This window comes from Papilio polytes, unplaced genomic scaffold (assembly GCF_000836215.1).
Source record: "Papilio polytes unplaced genomic scaffold, Ppol_1.0 DF821400.1, whole genome shotgun sequence".
NCBI classification, from domain to species: domain Eukaryota; kingdom Metazoa; phylum Arthropoda; class Insecta; order Lepidoptera; family Papilionidae; genus Papilio; species Papilio polytes.
The window spans coordinates 3,316,568-3,332,628 of record NW_013527804.1 but is presented as its reverse complement, the minus strand read 5'-3'; the positions used below and the strand labels follow the sequence as shown (position 1 = coordinate 3,332,628).

General features: G+C 33.3%; 1 protein-coding gene across 1 annotated transcript in view; it reads right to left on the bottom strand.

Annotated features, from left to right (window-relative positions):
- The window catches only part of LOC106108712 (hemicentin-2-like), a 50,933-nt gene that overhangs the window by 31,131 nt on the left and 3,741 nt on the right, over positions 1–16,061 (bottom strand). The window lies entirely within an intron of this gene.

The following is a 16,061-nucleotide window of genomic DNA, read 5'->3' as shown; positions in this document are numbered from 1 at the left end:
AGTCGGTTTTGTTTTTTTTTATAATAAAAGGTGCCAAACGAGTAAGCGGCCACCTGAATCCACTGAAATCGAAAGCGACCGCTGCCCATAAACATCCGCAATTGTAGATGAAGTTGTCTACCCTTAATTGACGGAGGGAGAGACGCACATAAAGAGCTCATTTCCTATTCATATGCGTCTCCTCCACCGTCAAATCCACTTCTCCTTTCCATCCTTTCCTCTAAAGAAAGGGGTGGAAAGGTAAAGGGACAAAAATTAGGCCTTCGGCACCACACTCATCAGATGAAACGCGGAATTACTTCCACGTCACGCCTGTTTTTTGTGTGGTCGTGGTATTACACCGGGCGAGCCGGCCCATTCGTGCGGAGATGTTAAAGCGGGCTCTACCACTGTTAGATTTGGATAACAAAGGTAGAGGAAGACCGAAGTATGGGTTGTGTGAAAGAGACATTATGCAAGAGCAGTACATATTATGCCTTCTTACATAGGATAGCTTGATAATGGACTTAAGCAAATATATCTTAGCAAGATCCCGATATTTTAAAGACAATTCTTGTTTGTATTAATGTTTTTTTAAAGGAATAAAAGGCATATTAACATAATTGTATAGATGTTTTGTTAAATTAAATTTATTATAATTAAATTTATTTTAATATATTATTAATTAACATTTAAACATTACTATTACATTTTGACAATCGATAGTTTAATTTCTAAAAAGAAATACTTCATCTCCGAATTTCGTATTATTTCCAACCAGTTTGTACTATAAACCCAATACGATCTATGTTAGGTTGATTCATTGTACAGGTGAGGCTAGATTCGGCAATAAACAATCACTGATCCGGAATACTGACCCGTATTACGTAAACATTAGGTTAGATTTCCGCTTAAAGGGGATGATGAATTATACATTAACAGTGGGGCGTTAACACAACACACGAGTATAACAGAGCAGTACAACACTGCAATACCGCTATAAAGGTACTGTTTTACTGTAGAATTTTTGTCGAGATATCGTTGTCTCTGTTTTGTCAAACGGAACGAAAGAGATAGCAATATATAGATGGCCATAGCAGTATTGTGCTACTGATAAATCTTTCTGTACTACCCTCGTGATAAACAAGGTTTATGTAAATACGTATCCCGAGGGATTTTGTGTACGTGTAGGCGCGTCCTTTGATGTGGGATTTAAGCAACTGACATCGACACACTCTAACGCTTTCGTAAACTTTCATTAAAAAAGACGTAATTCGGAATTCCTTTCGTGAGAAAAGATTTTGATTTTGGAATTCTACGTGTTAATTAAATCAGAATATACTTAAGAAAGAGATTTGTATTTTTGTATGTATTGAAATAACTCAAAAACGACTGGGCCGATTTCAAAAGTTCTTTCGCCATTAAAAAGCTACGTTATAGCTGAGTAAGCTAAATTTTTAACGCTAGTAACTGCTAGTAATATTATAAATGCGAAAATTTAGATGGATGGATGTTTGTTAGAGTTTGTCATCTATACTAAATGAATCTGGATGAAATTTGGCATAGATGTAGAGCATAGTCTTGCAGAACTCACAGGCTTCTTTTTTTAATTCCACGCAGACGGAGTTGAGGTTTAAAGCTAGTCTTGTTATAAATACTGAGACATGAACTCATGACCCTCAGATATATGTAGTCTTAACCATTAGTATATTGGTGCTTTGCTTAGTATATGAAGTTTGGTTTTAATTATCCAAGCGTAGAATTGAACCGAGAACAGATTGGTGCAATTGCCTCCATTGCGATCACTTAACACTTGTCTCGCATTCTACTTGAGTCAATTGCTTGCATCAGTTCCAATTTTCACAACGATAAATTGTTTCGTTCTTCCTTATCATGACAATTGGTTTCCATTATTTATATCAAGAGAGCGCTTACCTTTGACTAAACTATTGTACATTGGTTGTGCGATTGTTTCACAGCCAATTCAACTGTTTAGTTGCACAACTAAAATTCGAGTAGTGTGTGCACCTCCATATAAGCTCCTAGTCAAAGCGAGACTAAACAGTTGTGCGATAGTTTATTCAAAGGCGCACTAAATGTTTTTGGCACAATTTTAAGAAACTTTTAAAAATGCACAATAAAAGTGTGTAGTTATACATCTGTGCCTTTCATCGAGATCCGTTCAGAAGTTTAGGCTAAACTCTAACAATCATCCATCCATACAATTGCGCGTTTATAATATACTAGCTGTTCCCATGCGGCTTCACCCGCATGAAATTATAAAAAAAATATTTTATTGTTTACATGTGTCAAATTATCAATAGCAAATGTCAAAATGACATGACATGACAAACCTTAGCAATCTTGCTTTCTTGATGTTGGCAGCAACTTATGGTCTCTTTCCCACATCAGGGTTTTTATCCAAAATATTTACCACCTAAGTTTAATGGCGTGAAAATATATAGCCTAAAGCGTGACGTAAATGTAGGGCTTTTTATTAAAATAAGAATTCTTCAAAAATATGCTGAAATTGTTGACATCTTAGGCAACAAAGAAGTGTGTTTTTACGCTTTATTATAATAGTAAGATATAGATGTACTATAGATACAAAAATATACTAAAATAAATACATCAAACCATGACACCACAAAATTTTAATAGTTCATTAACTAGTCGCTTAATGTGTGTGTTTCTAATATTAATTCTACATTATGGGACAAACTTAGAAACCATTTAATTACTCTGTTATATTGTTCCTTAATATCTAAATGCGGTATCGCTTTTCTTATCAAGATGGCCGCTCGGTTACTGTTGTCTTGATAAGAAAATTCATTATTCGGGAATAAAGGAAATAAAACAATAAGAATGGTTTATTTTCTCTTACGGGTATCTTGATTTTTAATGCTTTTATAACAGTATTTGAGTGTTTAAATCTTCTTTAACTTCTCTCAGTAAAGTTATTGTAAAAGTAGCTGGGAGGTCGGCCATAAGTAAGCACTTATGGCCGGTCTCCCAGGATACTTTCAGCCATTCGTTAGCGTTTTTGGTTCGATAACTTCATAAAATGCGTTTCCGAACTATTATATGAGTTATACTCCTTTGTAACTTAATCTTAACACTTACGAACCAGTATGTTATTTTATAGTGACATTATAAATGCGAAAGTTTAGGATGTTTGTTAGGGTTTGTAGCCTAAACGGCTGAATGTATCTCAATGAAATTTAGTATAGATGTAGAGGATAGACTGGACGAACATATAGGCTACATACTTTTTGTTTTTTTTAATACCACTCTGTCGGAATGGCTTGCGAAAGCTAGTGATAAAATAGATGGAAACTTCAACAAGCCAGCGTCAATAGAAGATTTTTGTCGGGGGTTCAGGCACTTTTTATTTTCATCATTTAAAAAGTATCGGATTGCTAATAAGTACAGTTAAATAAACATACTAACAATAAATTTATAAACAACGCCATATATCCAAACCAAAAAAACACTAATACAAAGTCGTTTATAACGACTATCGCTAACTAAAATATAAATATCCGAAACAGGTAATTGTTGACAGAACTATAAAAAATATAAGTTACAATAATTGTGAAAAAAAACATTACGGACACGCAAAGCTAACAGAGAAATTCCAATTTCATGTATAAAAACATGTTGTCTCTTTCTTTCTTGAAGAAAAGAGAAAGAGATGACTATATTTTTCACATGAGTGTTTCGACTGTGGGAACAAGTAACAAAATTGCTAGTTTACTCGGGAATGTTAAAAGCAAGTAAAACGAAAAATAGTCGAGTTACAAATAAAAAACTTCACGTCGCGTCGCTTGGACTTTGACAACGTAAACAATTTACACAAGAACTTTTATAATTTAAATGTACGTTTAAAATTTTTATAAAATATTTTTAGAGATATGACAAAAACATATGAAAGACTAAAAAACTTTACTCGCAAATAACTATTTTAAATGAACGATTAACAACTTTAGTCACACATTTAATCCTTAATTAAACAATCCCTTAGTGTACATCTATAATAAAGCGTAAACACACACTTCTTTGTTGCCTAATATATCAGCAAACACAGCATAGTTTTGAATAGTTCTTTTTTTAATAAAAATCCCTACACTTACGTCACGCTTTAGGCTATTTATTTTTACGCCATTAAACCTAGGGGGTAAGTATTTTGGATAAAAATCCTAATGTGGGAAAGAGACCATAAGTTGCTGCCAACATCAAGGAAGCAATTGTTCAGAATTCAAAATAAGATTGCGAAGATGTTAAAGCGGGCTCTATCGCTGTTATAGGTTTTGTAAACTGGATAGCCCACAATGTAGATCTTTTACAGTAAAAACACATATCTTCACAGTTTAATTAAACGCGGAAAGAAACCGCCTTAGTTTATAACAATGCAGACCTTATCAGGTTATATAAATAGACCGGACTTGAAGTATCGTGATAAGGGGGATATAAGGGAAGATTTGTAGTTCCGCCGGATATACAGATAAGGGGGAATTAGGGCGATGTGGGATACTATTAAAATATATTTAGGGTAAATATTAACATAGTTCTTAAGGCTTTACTGAACATTAGATTAATTAGATTTTGTTATTTTAGATATAAGAAGGAGTGAGTGAATGAATGAATGAAAAAATGTATTTTTACTAACTTTTGCACTCGATGTTGTCAGTGCGTAATTTTTTTAGTAATAAATATAGCCATGTTACTGATAATGTAGTTTTCTATACTAACATTAAAATGAAATATTTGTATTTCTTGTATTGTAATAACTCAAAAACTACTGCGATGATTTCAAAAATTATTTCATCATTCAAAAGCCACATTATAAGTGAGTAACAAAAGCTGTTTTTTTATTATTTTTTTTAATTTTACGCGGACGAACGCGGGAGCAGCAGCGAGTCTAATAACAAAAGAATTTTTAAAATTGGTTATATTTTTTTAAGTTTATTTGTTGCATACAAGAATACAAATCTTCTTTATTATACAAAACATTGATACGCTTTTTCATATTGAAGCTAAAACGAATACCTATTATTATCCCTTTGAGTATAGATGACTGGACTAAGCATCACTTAGAAAACGTCATTTATTTTAACACTAGCAACTAATTCAAACCTTCATACTACTATATAATTTTTATCACTTGTTTTTCATCGTGTTAATGCAATTTAAGCCATTACGTTGTTATTTTTGTAAGTAAATTGCGCCTATCTTATAATCTCGCGTGTCAACTTGCAGCGGATGTGCCCAGTTAATACACATGTGTTTACTTAGACTTGTTGAATGAATGTCGTTACTTTTATCTATCATCTAGCTACAATTATTACGTACTAATTGTTGCCTGCAACTCCGGAGTAACAAACTTAATATCGTAGCCAACATTTAAGAACGATAAACATAGGGAACATTTTTTCACTGGTGACTTCTTTGAAAGGATGTTATGCGACGAGACGATGGGGACTTAAACCAAAAAGTGACGATGACGCGGGCAATAGCTAGTATTTGAATAAGCATCCATCTGCAAATGTTATTTATCAAAAGTCACGGACAAAAGCGCCAATAGCCTAATGGTTTGGGGCACGGACTACCGATCTTGCGGTCGAGGGTTCGAATCCCACCATTCGACTATTGTCGTGAACTATCCTAGCACAAGCCTAGAGCTTAGTTGGAAGGATTAATGGAAATATTAGTAAATTAATAAAAATCTACTAATTCTTTATAATAAAAAAAAAGGTAGTTAAAAATAACAAAAAGCGTTAATTACTATTACTACTCCTAATAATTATTACGTATGTTGACATTTAGACGTTTGACATTTATTAAATATTTGATTTATTATCTATACCGGATATTGCAGACGTAATAAATATTAATTGATTCTGTTAATTTAATTAGCGGTCATGTGAATATTTAAAAACTCGATCGTATTGACGATGTCGCCATTAAAGTGAATAAAAAAAATGTTCATTTCGTTTTTAATTGCCTCGCGTCAAACCGGATTGGATGTCACGTTTACATGAACTTTTTTAATCTGTATTACGCCTTGTTGAATTCTTCTACGCCCATTTCTCAATGCTGCCAATGTTATATTTTTAAACGAAATAAACATAAAATATAACTAGCTTATTGGTTATTGCGGAGTATTGAAAAATTATACGTCGAAACTTAACCACAATTAATAAAAAATTAAACAACGAAAGCTCTTTTCAAATGAAATTGCTTAAAAATTCATACCAGCAATAAAAGCGAACAACTCAACGGTTTTCTCTATTCATTCAGGCATGAAAGAAATACTTTTAAAAAAATAAAATGAACGCCGAAAAAAACAAAAAGCGGCATTAAACAAAAGAATGCCGCGATTTTTATCGGGTACCTACAAAAGAGGTCAATAGTCGGACCCCACTCGATTTCATTGTGGTTCCACCGGTATCAAAACCCTAGGATTTTTTTAAACCCGGAAACGGAAGGGGTGATTGTACGGACTTAAGTACTAGGGATTCATGAGGGCCGTGTACATTTAAATCGGCGTGAAAAAGGTTTGTTAAAAAGTTTGACGCTAATATAAGATCAGGGACGCACGTGCGGGTAACACGTGATTTTTTTCTCGACTTAATTAAAAAAGTTCGCCCTTTTGTAGTCGGATTTACCCGTTCATATTTTTCCGTTCGATTACATAGAAAGAGAAACGTTAAGGGTTATTTTCCTTTATCTCTCATTCTTGTCCAGTCTTCCTTTCTCTTATAGCAGGCGCACCTCTTTGACTAAACTATCGCACCACTGTTGTGCGATTGTCGATTGTTTCGCAGCGAATTCAATTGTTTACAACTTAAAATCGAGTAGTGTGCACCTCCATATAAGTTCATAGCAATCAAAGCGAGACTGAACAGTTGTGCGATAGTTTATTGCTCCAACGTGTAAAATATGTGATGGAAATAGATTTTGTCATCTTATGTGACAGTGACGTTATTTTTAAGCAATCTGAGCCTCTATCAGCCAGTTCTGGGACAGGCCCTTACCCTTATTTTTGCAATCTAGTAGACTAACATTGACTGTAACAGCATTTGAAATCTATCTATACATTTATAAAATTGGCGTACACTCGAAGCCACAAAAATCTACATAAAACATTATACCGTGATATATTTCTCCATGCGAAAACTACATCAAATCCTTATATAACTAGCGCGGTGTATTACCGTATCGGAAAAAGGCTTACGGCATTACAAGTACGTTTTGGTAACGCAAATTCTAATACAAATACGGGTAAAATATAGCATTTAAGTTGGCACGCCGAAAACAAGTACACTCTTTTACCCGACGTGCCAACTTTAGCATTGGGTACAGTCGTGGAAAACCATGATGAGTCGCTTACAGAAACAATAATTTATTTACAGATAAACTCTGCCTCTTATAAATTACCATAATTGGTAACTGTAAGTAGCGCACTACGGAATAATAATAAAAAGTAATTAGTCGTGTAAAACTGATGTATTTTTTTTCGTACAGACACATTTGAAGCGTTCTTTTGTTTATTATTCCGCGTCGTTTCACTTACGAATCATTCAAACGACTTACAGCCTTACAAATAAACGCGGTATAATATTAAACTAAGGAATAAACTGAGTATAAGCAAAATTTCTACTAATATTTGTTTATACTCAGTTTATTCTTAAGTTTATCTTTATACCGCGTTTATTTGTTAGTCTGTTAAACTTTTAAGGTACACAGCCAGTTTCCTCAATTGTACCTATACATTCATTGTATGGATAATATTAAAACAGAATCCTTCGACTGAATTGTAAATCCATCCAATTTTGCCTCGGCTCTGTTTAACAAAGCTGGGATTGACGTGAAATGGAAAATACAATACGTATACATTTATTTCGGGACACAAAGGACATTATATTTCATTTGCATAAAATATTAAAACATCTCTCTGAAATTCGTTGTTACTGATAGTATATAATACAAAGCTTTAGTAAATTTTATATGCAATCAACAATACGTTTTAGAAGCATAGGGAATTTTAAATGTAAGAGAATAACTAAACATAGCAATTTCATTCTTTAAAACACCTCTTTCCGTTCATTATTTATCTGAAAGTTATCCACTTGACTGCTAACTTTTTTAACGCATTAAATGCCTGTCCCACCAAATTGAAAATTGATAACAATCCAAAGTGTAAAATATGGATGGAAATACCGGATGTTGGCTATCTGAGCCAGTGGTGGGACAGGTCCTATGACTACAAAATCCCTAACCTTTAAGTTAAGCCGACTTTTATATACATGTGAAAACAGGGTCCAAATAGGTAAAACTTTACCTTAGATTATCGCACACAAAGTCACAGACAAATCGACAAATGGAAAAGAAACATCGATAAAGACATCTTAAGCATATGGTATAATAATTAATTATTACATTGATTTATGTTTAAAGTTTATTTATTAGTTTGGATTTACATCGGTAGAGGTAGACCTAGAAAAATATGGATGGATTGCGAAAGGTGACATGATCAAGAAGGGAATGATGACTGAGATGATAGCGAGTTACTTGGAGGACGAAAACTCAGTGGGCCGACCTTAAGGGAGTAGGATAAGGTAGGGGAGATGATGATAATGATGATGAAGAAGATGATGATGATGATGATAATTTAGGTTATATGCCTTTAAATAATGTTTCTAATGTAATCATAGCTTTATATTAAAATGGATTCCGGAGTGCCAGAGAATGGGAGTGCCCCCAACGCGGTTTCACGTCGAGAGATATGCTTTTAGTCGACGAGGGCGTACAAGCACCTCTGTTGTAGACAACAAAAGATATATCGACCTGTACTGGCATAAAATGCGCATACTAAGCATAAAGCATAACTGACAGAGAAAAAATTGTATAATAATAGGACTTGGACATATTTATTGCTCAAAAAATTTAGTATTCGTTAATTACCTTTAATATAAACACTCAAATTAAAATTTTTGTCCTTATCCTACTCCCGTAGGCACAAGTTTTGATTCTCTTATTTTATCTAACTTCTGTCATCCCAGTCAACACTCCCTTCTTGAACTCAACTTTCACGCAATCCATACTTTAGATGGATGGATATTTGTTAGAGTTCTCAACGGCTGAACGGATTTCAATGAAATTTGAAACGTAGAGGATAGTCTGGAAGACAACATTAGGTACTCACTTTTGTTTTTTAAATCCACGCGAACGAAATCGCGGGCGAAAGCTAGTCTATACTATTATAATAAAGCCTAAACACACACTTCTTTGTTGCCTAAGATGTCAGCAATTACAACATATTTTTGAACAATTCTTTTTTTAATAAAAAGCCCTACACTTACGTCACGCTTTAGGCTATATATTTTCACGCCATCAAACTTAGTGGATAAATAAATTGGAAAAAACACCTTCATGTGAGAAAGGGACCATAAACTACAAGGTTATTATGGTAACGGTAATCTTTTCATTTGCAAATGTAAACAATAAAATAAAGTTTTTTCATTTTCATTTCATCATGCGGTCGAAGCTGCATGGGAACAGCTAGTTAAGGTATAATTTTGAATTATTTTTCTTAGAATCCTGTCCTGCGTTTTCGGATTGCGAATTTCCAATACGTTTTTTTATGTTTTGAGTAAAATGAACGTCAAAAGACGTCAAATTATGTTACGTTAATACATATTAAGCAAAACACATTAAAAACCTTCTCATCTCATTTCCTTTCCAAGAAACGTCTATACCGGATTCAGGTTCTTCCGACAATACGTACCGCTGTCAAAAGTGATACGACATATTTGAAAGACATTTCCCCGAAAAACTCAATCCATTAACATTGTATATATCCGATAACGGTTTTATGAAGAATTCATATTAAGCCAGATTTTATTACACAAATGTCAAAATTCAAATCCACAAATGAGAACAAATTCGATATTGGATAACAATTCCTTGATTTTGGCAGCTTGTAGTTTATGGTTCCTTTCCCACATGAAGGTTTTTTCAATTTATTTACCCTTAGTTTTATAGCGTGAAAATATATAGCCAAAAGCGTGTCGTAAGTGTAGGGCTTTTTATTAAAGGAAGAATTATTCAAAAATATGCTGTGATTGCTGACATACTACGTCACGAAGTAGTGTTTGTACATATTAATTACTAAGTATATATTAGTTTATAGTTTATAGTTACCACTAGGTAACGTCTATGGTTAAATTGTTTGGTACATCCGCTCTACAATGATTTTAATCTCTGTTCTAACGATATAAACAAGAATTTGATGAGGAATATTAAAATTCTTCATTTTTAAAGCTGGAATATTCTACAATGAAAGAATTTATTCATCGCGGAATTCATGCTCTCCTAGTTGAGCTCGAGGAATGCATACTTGGCATTTAATAACGGTGAATCTACATTTATTCCGTAGCTCTTACATATTTCTGCACGCCTGGTACTTCGGTAGTAGATTGGGGATCAATGTATGCTTACTAAACAGAACGAAGTTCGGACTCGATTGAGAAAATCTTATTTATATGAAGAAAATTGTGTTCTAGATACTTCAAAATGTATTTTAAGAGGAACATCTACAAATCTATACATATAATATAACTAGCTTTCGCCCGAGACTCCGTCCAGTGGTAATAAAATGTAAGTGAAGTGAGCCTATATTTTCTTCCAGATTAGCTAAACTTTCGCATTTAAAACATTAGTATGAAGTATGATAGGAGTGTCTGTTTGTATTGTCAAAAGAAATATTCCAGATTTCGGGAAGATGATGTGTTTGCGTTGCTGATAACGTAAATCGCATTTAAAAAAAATGTCTGTCTGTCTCCGTAGCGTGGTATGGACATGTTATGCGACGAAATGATGGGGACATAAACCAGAAAGTGTTAAGATTGTGGATGGCTACAAAGGAAGAGGAAGACCGAAGAAAGTATGGATGGATTGTGTGAAAGAGGATATGCTTAAGAAAGGAGTGGATTCAGATATGACGGCTGATAGAGATGTATGGAAGAGCAGCACATACTGTGCCGACCCTCCATAAGGGATAAGGGCAAGTGGATGATGGTCTGTCTGTCTCCGCAAGGCGCGTTTGTTCCGGGCAATCTCCGAAACGGCTGGGCCGATTTCGACGGGACTTTCACTGGAGGGTAGCTGACATGGATAGGCATGTTATAGGCTTATTTTTTTAATTCAGTCAAAATGGCGTAAAGGGTGGTCCAAATTTGCGCTAACGAAGTTTGCGGGCAAGAGTCCGTTTTAAATAATTTTAACAACAGAATTTTTAGGGTTGAATAATTTATTAGGCACTTAAAATTTTTATCTTTACAAAAACCTTCCTAAGTTGAAATAACAGTTAAGTTAGGACGAAAAATGGAAAACTTAAAAGGGTACATTTAAGTGTTTTTCTAAGTTAAAATGTTGAAGCCGATTGAAATTCGTTGGACACCTCAAGGTTTCACCTTTCATTAAAAGATAACAGAAAATCTAAAAAACTGGGAATACATACTAATATTTTTCACTAATAAAGCTTTAATTAAAGTATTTCGTTATAGTTAATTTTATTCGGCCTATTCATACTTCATACTAATATTATAAATGCGCAAGTTTAGATGGATGGATGGATGGATGGATGGATGTTTGTTAGAGTTTGGCACAGATGTAGAGGATAGTCTGGAAGAACACATAGGTCACTCGCATTTGTTTTTTTTTAATCCGCGCGGACGGAGTCGCGGGAGAAAGCTAGTAAATTTTATAAACTAAAGATAATCTATACAAAAATGTTGACATAGTAACATGACTTATGTAAAATTAGCTAAAAAGCTAACATAATGGCAGTATTCACAAATCTATACTAATATTATAAAGAGGAATAATTTGTAGTTTTGGATTTTTGTATGTATTTGATATACGCAAAAACTACTGGGCCAATTTTAAAAATTCTTTCACTATTACAAAGGTTTATCTGTAAGTAACATAGGCTTATAGTCTATACTAATATTACAAATGTTTAGATGGATGGATGGATGTTAGAGTTTGTAACCTAAACGATTGAACGGATTTCGATGAAATTTGGTATGGATACAGATAGTCTGGAAGAACACAAAGGCTACTCAATTTTGTTTTTTTTTTTATTCCTAGCGAACGGAGTCGCGGGCGAAGCTAGTTAATATTTACCAAATTAACAAATTACAGCTATAAATATTAAACTGACTGTTATTTTCTGTTAATAAAGAAATGTAAATGATGTGAAAAGGTGAAATGTAAAATGCATGACCGGTAACTCTTTATGCTCGCCTAGTACTTCGTTGACTAGGTTAGCATATACTTTTACGTTCAATTTGCATTTGCGACGAGCTCTTTCATATTTCTGAATTCCTAGAAATAGAAATATGTTTAAATAACATAACAGATTATTAAGAACGAATTTGCTATAATTGAAAGCAAAAAAGTTTTAATTACAAGACGAAATTTGACACCCAAACTTCTAATTCAACCTAAATTTCATACTTGGACATATAACTCGATGAATGTTGGGCTTCTGGGTGTTTTCATTTATTTTATCACTAGCTTTCACCCGCGACTGCGTCCACGTGTTAAAAAAAACAATAATAAGTAGCGTATGTGTTCTTCCAGACTATGCTCTACATCTATGACAAATTTCATCGAAATCCGTTCAGGCGTTTAGGCTACAAACTCTAACAAACATCCATCCATCTAAACTTTCGCATTTATAATATTAGTAAGATTACATATTAGTTTGATCTGTTTCAACGCAGTGAAACTCAAGTTAGTTAGTTCAGAAACGTGTTTCGTGAAATTATCGAACAACACAACAACACTAACGAACGGTTTAATATAGCTGGGAAACCGGCCATAAGTCTCCTATACAGCCAAGGTTAAATCGGCCACACTATAAACTTATGCAACACGTGATATTAGATAATGTAACATACCTTATCACCAGTTAAGTCAACGACCGCGTTTATAGTTCCGCATTCACTTCTATTTCGTTACTAATCACATAATTAAAAATCTTATTTACAATTTCTTATAAATTAATTCTCTATAACAAAACTAGTAAAAGCATATCAAAAATTAGTCAAGATTTATTCAGTTATACGCCCTAGCTGTTACTCGCGACTTCGTCCACTTGAAATTTTTAATAGCTTTGTTAAAGAATTTTTAAAATCGGCCCAGTAGTTTTTGAGTTATTTCAATCTTACTTCTTACTAATATTATAAATGCTAAAGTTTAGATGGATGGATGGATGTTTGTTAGAGTTTGTAGGCTAAACGGCTGAACGGATGTCCACGAAATTCCGCATAGATGTAGAACATAGTTTGGTAGAACACATAGGCTACTTGCTTTTGTCCTTTTTAATTCCACGCGGACGGAGTCGCGGGCGAAAGCTAGTACATACTAATATTTAAAAATCCAAATCATTCCTCTTTATATAGTATAGATAACGAGGGGATTCAGTTTGATGTTCTCAAGAAATTAAAGTAGGCAGTTAAACTTTAAATAAGATACGACCTTTGGCTTAAAAGCTCTTGATAGCTTGGAGATAATACTATCAATTCTATCTTATAATCAACGCGAGGTTATCGTTACGGTTCATGGGATTAAGGCATCTAACACACTGAAAGCGAAACGGAAGCGAGGCGATATTATAAGGATAGAATAGATAATAATTATTTTTAACTAGTCATTAAAGACCAGAGATTTTTAGTCCAGGGATTACCAATATCTTATACTAATTATTATAAAGATTTGTATTTTTATATTAAAATAACTCTAAAACTACTGGGCTAATTTCAAAAATTCTTTTAATATTAAAACGTTACGTTAGCACTAAGTAAAAATAATAAAAAAAAAATACAGCCTATGTCACTGATAACGTAGCTTTTTAATGGTGAAAGAAATTTTGAAATCGGCCCAGTAGTTTTCGAGTTATTTCAATACAAGCAAAGATAAAAATCTTTTCTATTTATCGTGATAGTAAAGATTAATATTATTTTTTTTAATTACACGTTGATCAAGTCGCGAGCAACAGCTATTCTTTGATAAATTTGATAGTTTCGGTAACTTTGGTTTTCATTTGAGCTTGTCTATATGTCACTATTCTTCGCGTTTATTACGCGTTACTTTTACAAGTACACTACTGGCTTTAAAATATCTAAGGAAGTCTCATTAAGATATCCCATCCGATTTGAAATGACGGTACATTAAGACAGGCTCTCTATACTTTGGTTATGGCTTAATCTTCGCTAAGGGAATATCAAATTTTGTGTTCTCCTTTTTAAGCAGTGGTTGTGATATTTTATTACCCTAAAATGTAGAAGAAAACAATCTGTAGTTTAAACAAATTCTAGCTTCATCTTATTAATGTTACAAATGCGAAAGTTTAGATGGATGGATGTTTGTTAGAGTTTGTAGCCTAAGCGGCTCAACGGTTCTTCATTAAATTCGGCATAGATGTAGAGTATAGTCTGGAAGAACACATGGATTACTTACTTTTTTATAATATCACGCGGACGGAGTCGCGGGCGAAAGCTTTTCATAAATATATTACTATGACACAACAGTACAAGCTTTATTTTTAGTAGATTTCGCGACTCCGTACGTGTGAAAAAAGCGTGTCTATGTGTCCTTCCAGACTATACTCTACATCTATACCAAATTTCATCGAAATCCGTTTAGCAATTTAGGCGGTATACTCTAACAAACATCCATCTATCTAAACTTTCGCATTTATAATAATAGTACGAATAATGTTTTAAATAATCATGATTTTTCAACGATCCTCACCTGGGTATAGTCACGATACAAAAGCGTTAACGTAAGTTTATTCTAAAATGTATTTCAAAACTAATTTCTTTTTGATGACCTATAGTTAAATACATTGCTTGACCAAGCCAAGGCCCTCAAAGAGCTGTAGAGCTAAGGAAGAAGAAGAAGAAGAGTTAAACCCATTATTAATTACGAAAAATGTTAACGTTGACATAAAATATATTTCATTCATAAAACATTGAAATCAGAGATGAACAATTTACTTGACATTTTATAAAATACGTTCCCACAAATGTTTATATTTCATATCATATGATATGACCACAGACATCGTATCTTTGATTTCAGATACATTACTCACATAAGTAGAAACAATGATTTAAAATAGTTATTGAAATGTTACAGAACGATACTGAAATTCGACAATTTATAAATGGTCTAGACTACTAATCTTGTTAGTATTATAAATGCGAAATTTTAGATGGATGGATGTTTGCTATTTAACTAATAACTGTAGAGGATAGTCTGGAAGATCTGGGTTACTTTTATCCCGGAAATTGTAACGGTTCCCGTAGGACACAATTAATTTTGTATTTCCATGTTTACTCGATAATTTCGTAACGGATCAACATTTTATTGAAATTTGGTACAGATATAAAACAAAGTCTGGAACAACACATGGGATTCAGTTCATCCCCGGAAAATTTCAGGTTCCTGAACGCTAGGTAGTTTTGTGATTTTCACAGTTCGTATATTTTTAATACTGCCTGAACGAAGTTGCGGGCAACAGTTAATACAAAATGCGAACTAGCCGAAACAAACAAATGAAACATAATTTGGTGCGTTGTGTAGAGTTTATAAACAGTCAGACAAATCATGAAATTGTGATATTTTCCATGCGTTATTTAATTAGAAAAGAACATAATGTGTTATATCATACTTTATACAGGATGTTTAAAATAAAAACAGTTTTAAAAAGATTAATAACGCATTAAACGCCTCTTCACACCGTCGATGCACTATTCAATTAAAAAAAACTATCGGCACAACAAAAAGGCCTTTTGTTGCTACATCAATATTTCCAAAGACAAAAAGAAAAATTCTTCATAGAGCATCTCTTGTTAAAGCTCTAAGAAAAGTACGTACTACAAAATAAACTCTATCTATCTATACTAATATTATAAAGAGGAAAGATTTGTATTTTTGTATGTATTGAAATAACTTAAAAACTGGAACGATTTCAAAAATTCTTTCACCATTAAAATGCTAGATTT